We start from the raw sequence: 6,422 nt of genomic DNA, 5'->3' as shown, positions 1-6,422 counted from the left end.
TGGAAAATGAAGTCGGAAAAGTAAGTGCTAAAAAGGAAAATGAAAAAATTTAACAAATGGCGTCCGCAGTGCCTAAACTATTTGAATTCGCCATTTCTCATGATTATGAAAGGAATTTAAGGAAAAAATAAGTTTAAAAATATCTAGATTAACGATTATTTGTAAAACAGCTCTTTAAATTAAAAACACATTATAAACAAAGTTCTTAGTGCGGTTTAAAGAAAAAGTTGAAATTTAACAATGTTTCTTTGAAAATAAAGTAATTTTTTGGCTTTACTTTTGGTTTTTATCCTTAGAAAATTATATTTTGTATGGCTTGCACATGTCTGTGCACGTTTGAGCGTTTGTATACCGATGATCTCATGCCACTCGTTTTTCTTATTTGAGTTTGGCAAACTTTTTGTTTGCCAGACTGACCGAAAACTCCCTGAAATTGCGATGTGACCAAGTTTGATAAGCCAAACACAGAAACACATGCAAATATAATGCAATTTTCGCTAACACGCTGACCTTCAACATCAATTTGCGAAGAGAGCGGAAGAAGAGGCGAAGAAGCAGACCCCGGCAGCGAAAAAAAAGAAAAGGAAGTGGCAAATTGACAGAGAGCTAAAAATACACACACACACACACACACGCGCTGATCCACTAATACCAGTGCAAATCGAGCGATTTTATAACATGAAATTGAAATTTGCTGCATGAAAACGAAATTTGCAACATGCCGAAAATGAAACGCAGTCGCTGCCGTAGTCGCAGTCGCCGTCGCTGCCGCAGTTCGAGTTGGAGTTGCAACAACCGCAACCGCGAAGGAGCGTGGATGAGAAGGAGCGTAAGAGAGAGAGAGAAGCGAGAGTTGCGCGCGCATTAGAACAACAACAAATGCATCGACGGCGTCGACGGCAGCAGCGCTGCCCGCACTTCGGTTTTCAAGTGCAAGGTGCTTGTGTGCCCCACCCCGCGCCACGTCCCTCTCCCCACGAGCTATTCAACTTCTATGCACTCTCTTCTGCAATCCTCTCTCTCTCGCGATTCTGCCACTGCAGAACAGACCTTGAAAGCAGATTCTCGAATTGCTTCCCTCGCTCTTCTTCTTCTGCAACTCCTACACTGAAAGCAACAGGATTATTATTGAGATTTGGTGGTATTTATAGAAGAAGACTTCGATTTATTGAAGATTAAATTCCACTCATCACTAAAATTCTTTAATTTGTATCCTATTCCCTTTTGATGGTTTGAATTTAATGATGAAAAGTACGATTGTTATGGCATATTTTTAGTGTATTCCGATGTTTGAAACAGAAGAAGCGGCGGAGTTAGACTTGAGTGGGCAGAAGAGTAGAACAGGCCTCATATTCGCCCCTCCCCCCTTTGAATTTTCGCTATTCTCATCTGTGCTGCCCACTTTTTGACATTTCGCCCACTTTTTCCTGTTCTTCCGGTTTTTGTTTTGCCTGCTTTCCTGTTTTCGACCCATAATCCTGTCCCGCAAAAGTCCACCTCTTCACTCTTACCGTCATCTTCTTCCCCCTCCCCCGGGATCCCTTTCTGCTTCGAAGATTCGCTTATGTAATTCCCAAAACGTGTTTGGGACTTGGGGCTTTTGTGACAGCATTCTATGTATCGAAATTGAATGACATTTCTCTTGTTTTCTCTTATTTCGCAGGGAAAAGAAATATCGAATGGGGGATATTGCGCAAAGGTTTGTACATATTTTTATGCGAAAACTTTGGGGGCTGGTTTGTCTACATAAAGTCCCAGTTGTCAACAACTCTGTTTACCAAAAAAAAAACACTATTTGGCATTCGTTATTTGAAAAAATGCATTTAAACTTCTATCTTGATTTTAGTACAAAGACCTTTAATGAGGTCGTATTCATATTTAATTAAGTGAATAAGATTTCACAAGAAGAGTGGAATTAAAACAAATTGTGAGGATGCGTTTTCTAACTTTTATATCTTTATTATAACATGAGCATTGCCATAAATGCCAACTATCTATACAATTCGATAACAAATGAATTATAAAACACGACTATACAACTTCCCCCCATATCACTATATTTTTAACTGCTATTCCTTTATGCTCCATTCAATTGATTTTCCCTTCTGACCATTTTGTTTTGCACTCCCTTTTGAATTGGCAGGAACAAATGAGTCATTTGTTTTCCTTTTTTTAGCAACTGTTGTCCTGTTCACTCTCCCCGTCCTATTCGGTGCTCCTCCTCTCACGCTCTTCCTCTTTCGCTTGGCCATTATCTATGCCAATGTTTTCCTGTTGGCCCAAACTCCTTGTTTTTTTTTTTTGGCTGGCAACTCCAACAAAACACGTGGTATCAAAATGCTGGCCAAAAAGCCGTGGGCCATAAATAAACCTCAATCCTGGAAACCCTGGAAACTCCGTTGGCGGACAGGGAGGGAGTTGCCCACTCCCACTCCTGCTCCCTCACTTTCCCATTCTTCTGGAAGGGGGCAACAACAAAAGGCAGTAATATCTCCAAGGAGCGAGCGAGAAGGATGGCCAGACCAACTCCATCATCTTTCTCCCTCTAGCACACAGTCCCCACTCCTCCTGCTCTCCCGCTCCTTCGCTCTCTCTTTCTGTTCCTCTCTCTGCGCAAGCTCCGTACAAAAACACCACCACAGGCAATTGGCAACTCCCCTTGTCGGCTCCCCGCCTCTCCCTCACCCAATCCCTGGCTCCTCTCCCCACCCTTCAGCAAACATTTTTGCGCGTGTCGCTCTCTCGACTCCAAAAACTCCAAAGAGAGTGTGGGGAAGGAGCGGGGGAGAGCGGCAGGGAGAGAGCAGAACTTTCCATGTTCTTGATCGTGAATTTTCTATGCTACTGGGGCCTTGAAACCTTGAAAAATTGTTGGTGGCCACGAATTGAGTCGAAGTGGAGCGAAAGAGAGCGGGAGGAGTGGGCGGTGTGGGCAGGTTTTATGTGTGCACGCAGAGCGGGAGAGGGACAGAGATAAATTGGAGTTTGGCGCAGCATTTGCCGCATTACGTCAGTACGTCAAATGGAAACTGCTGTCTCTTCTTCCTTCTCCCGTCTTCCCATCCCCGTGTTCCTGTGGAGCCTTGTTTGTGTGCGTGGAGAATTCTGGAATACAATGGTGTTTGAGTTAATAGGAATATTTATTTCATTTATTTACTTTATTTTATTTTGCATTTGTAATTTGATTTTAGGATAGACTATATTCTGTTGCCCGCAACTGTATTGGTATGCTCGCTTTCTGCTTGTATGAGTGTATGTATGTATATTTGCACATAAAACATTTTTCCATTTTCCTAGGCTGGCTTTTGCGTTGTTTTCCGCCTCTTGGGTTTCCTTTTCATCGCATTCATTTGGCTTCGCTCGGTTCTCACTAGCTCCCTTCCCCCGTCCCCCTGCCACTTAGCCAACCGTTTCCCTCTCCCACATTTCTTTCCTTTTCTGCGGAGTTTTGTCGAAGTTGAGAACATTCTCTACCTTATCCGAGGTCGCGTTTTCATGGGTGTGTGTGTGTGTGGGTGGTAGAAGAAAAGTGAGTTGGCGGGAGAAGTAAAAGTGGGAGAAGGAAAAGAGTAAAAGTGGGAGACACAAGGTGTTTCTTGTTAAGAGTTTTCCACATCTAAAAACTATAGTGTTAAATAAAATATTTGTTAATATTGTAAATATACAGTGTTAAATAATAAAAAATACAGAAATACATCGAAGTTTTTAAACTAATCGAAATAAAATCGATAAAAGGATAAAATTCCAATCCTATTTTTTCGGTGCACTTTATCGCTGGAAACTAGAAACTTCTGGTGGGGATCTTCCGACTTATCGGCATATTATATCGCCTGGTTCTGTTTATTTTTACTGCGCACTTTGTTAGGCGATTTTGTTATTTTGTTGCGTAGATTTCATCTTTGCGGCAACATACTTATGCTCATATTTATGCTCGTATTTATTTCTGCGCTCGTCCGAGTGACTCATAAAATTCCTCTTGGGGTGGGTGGGGGTTGGCTACAAAATCGTGTTTGCTTTGCCATAAGACGCTTACACGACTTAATAAAGTTAAGAACACAATCATTTATGGACATAAAATGAAAGTGAAGGCCAGGAAAAGCGAGGGATAATAGTGACAAGATGTTAGAGTATAAAAAACAGAATGACACTATGGCATTACACAACTTTCAAGGTGTTAGACGATATAAAAATGTATTATTATTTGTTATTTAGCTATGTTCAAAATCAATAAGAGCTGGCGGAATAAATAGAAATATTATTTTTTAATCTGTTGGTATGCCTGGATGACTTTTTTATGCTAGAATTCCAACTCCAACTGGATCCATAGGAATTTTGTAGATATTTTTTAAACCAATTTCTCCCTCTCAACTAAAAAATATATCGAAAATTGTTCTGTGCCACGTCATTCGCGCCGCTGATTTTCCTTTGTTTTTTCCGTTTTTGCTATATTTTCTCGGTTTTTGCAAATGAAAATGAAAGTTCTGACTGCGAAATACACACACTCACCCGAAAGCAACCCCCAAATACAGAGCAAAATGGCATGTGTATACAGAAAGAGCTCCACAAAATGTTGGAGCTCCTCCCACCGGGAAAAAACCCCACCCACCCGTCCGTCCGCCCACAACTCTGCCTTAAAATTGCATTTATTTATTTTTGGTCATTTATTATGGCAATTTAAAATGTTTGCTAGGGCCGATGTTCTGTATCCCCCAATCTTTTCTTTTTGGTATATATGTATATGTACAGTCTGCGACATGAATATCAGGGCGGTTGGCGTCACAGCGGTTTAGCAGGTTAATTACATGGCTCCAGACCACACCTCCCGATATCCCCCAGCTCTAATTTACAATTTTCCAGCCAGAGTTGCAACAAGTCGGTATAGTAAACGATTATTCGACTAACTGATACCGTTTCTTGTTTCTTGTAGAACGTTTAGCGAGAATGCTGAAGAATTCGCGTCAACTTGTTGGCGATATTTATGTTATGTTTCAGAGGTAAAGGCCATTACTCGTTAAGATTTACATGGTTCTTGAGGAATATATCCATTTAGTAGTAGTTCATCATACCCCTGCGTTCAGAAATTACTGGCCATAAAACAACAGTTGACTCAGTTTTGGGCAACCTGCTCCCAGGCCCGCCTCCATTGTCATGCAATTTTATTGTGGCAAAAAAAAAGATGCAGTAGGCTAAAAAAAAATCGGCGGATTCGGGAGGAGAAATGGGTAGTTGGACCTTTGTTGCACTTTCCACGAACTTCGCGTCATGCGATTTTTTGTCATTTGCTTGCGGACCGTTACATCCGCTGGCGCTCTTGTGTGGGGGGCATGCATTGTGACAATCGGAATTGGATTAATGCGCCTGGCTGCTCCGAAGTTGCCCCCTCGAGCTGCACGCCCCATGCCATTCTGCATTTTGATCAAACATTTTGCATGTCTGCTTAACCCTTTCGGGTGCGCAATTAGACCATGACCGTCATCGGTGCAAATAAAATGGATCCTGGGCCAGTGTAATTTCTTCAAACTCATTTTTTTGTCAATATCTTTGGTGCTTTGTGTAATTTGTGTCCTATAGAAATGGAAAAAAGATAGTCGTTTGTGTGTGAAGTGCCTCATCTTTAATTAAGAAAACTTTCCCACAGGATTGCGTTTACCCCTTTTTGAGCGTTCTGTTTCGGAATTGGCTCAATTGTGAACTTACGTAATGCTGGCCCCTAGCCGAAAGAAACGAATGCCATAAATCAACGCATCCGCTCAAGTTCCAGGAACCGCCCATTTCAGAAGCTCCGTCTATTTCATTATAGAACGAAAGCCAAATTGTTGCTATTTAATTGGAGGGGCCAAGTGTGCGAGGGGCAGATTTCGTAGGAGACCATTCCCGTTTGGGGGAAACTGAAGTCTGTCCACATGCGTAACTACGCATTTGCCATGCGGATTGAATGGGATTGGTTTGGTTCGGTTTGGAGTCGCGTCGAGTTGAGGCGAGGACGCAGGCTAAATTTCGGGTGCATAAATCATTCACATGCTGAATGATGCTAGGGGCAAACAATGTCAGCCAGAATGCGTAATGCTATAATGTGAAGAAAGAAAATAAGTTGCTTTTACAATTTAATAAAATTGAAATCTGACACAAGTATTTGTTTCAAATAAAGTTAATCTTGTTATTAAAGTACCCCCTTTTATCATTTTTTTCGACGCCCTTGGAAGTGGGACCTTGAAAACTGTCTCCCCATTTTGGAGCCCTTGAGACATCTGCCTATTTGAAATTAGACAATCCGCAGAGTTATTTTTTTTTTTCTTTTTTAAGAGATCAGAAAAAGCAGACATGGTGGTAAATTAACAAATTAAAATGGACCGAGCTCACAATCTTCTTCCCGTTTCTTCATTCCCCTTCTGCGGTCTTCACAATTCTCTACGCACGTATCG

The 6,422-nt window shown here is 41.5% G+C and overlaps 1 long non-coding RNA gene across 1 annotated transcript; it reads left to right on the top strand.

Moving 5' to 3' along the window:
- The first annotated feature begins 339 nt into the window (after positions 1 to 339).
- lncRNA:CR46113 (long non-coding RNA:CR46113) lies at positions 340 to 1,133 on the top strand. The gene has a single exon (NR_133485.1). It is a non-coding gene; the product is annotated as a long non-coding RNA:CR46113 (long non-coding RNA).
- The last annotated feature ends 5,289 nt before the right edge of the window (positions 1,134 to 6,422 follow it).

The sequence above is a fragment of the Drosophila melanogaster genome, chromosome 3R, assembly GCF_000001215.4.
Source record: "Drosophila melanogaster chromosome 3R".
NCBI lineage: Eukaryota > Metazoa > Arthropoda > Insecta > Diptera > Drosophilidae > Drosophila > Drosophila melanogaster.
Note: the sequence above shows the minus strand (reverse complement) of the source record. Positions and strands in the feature narration are given on the sequence as shown.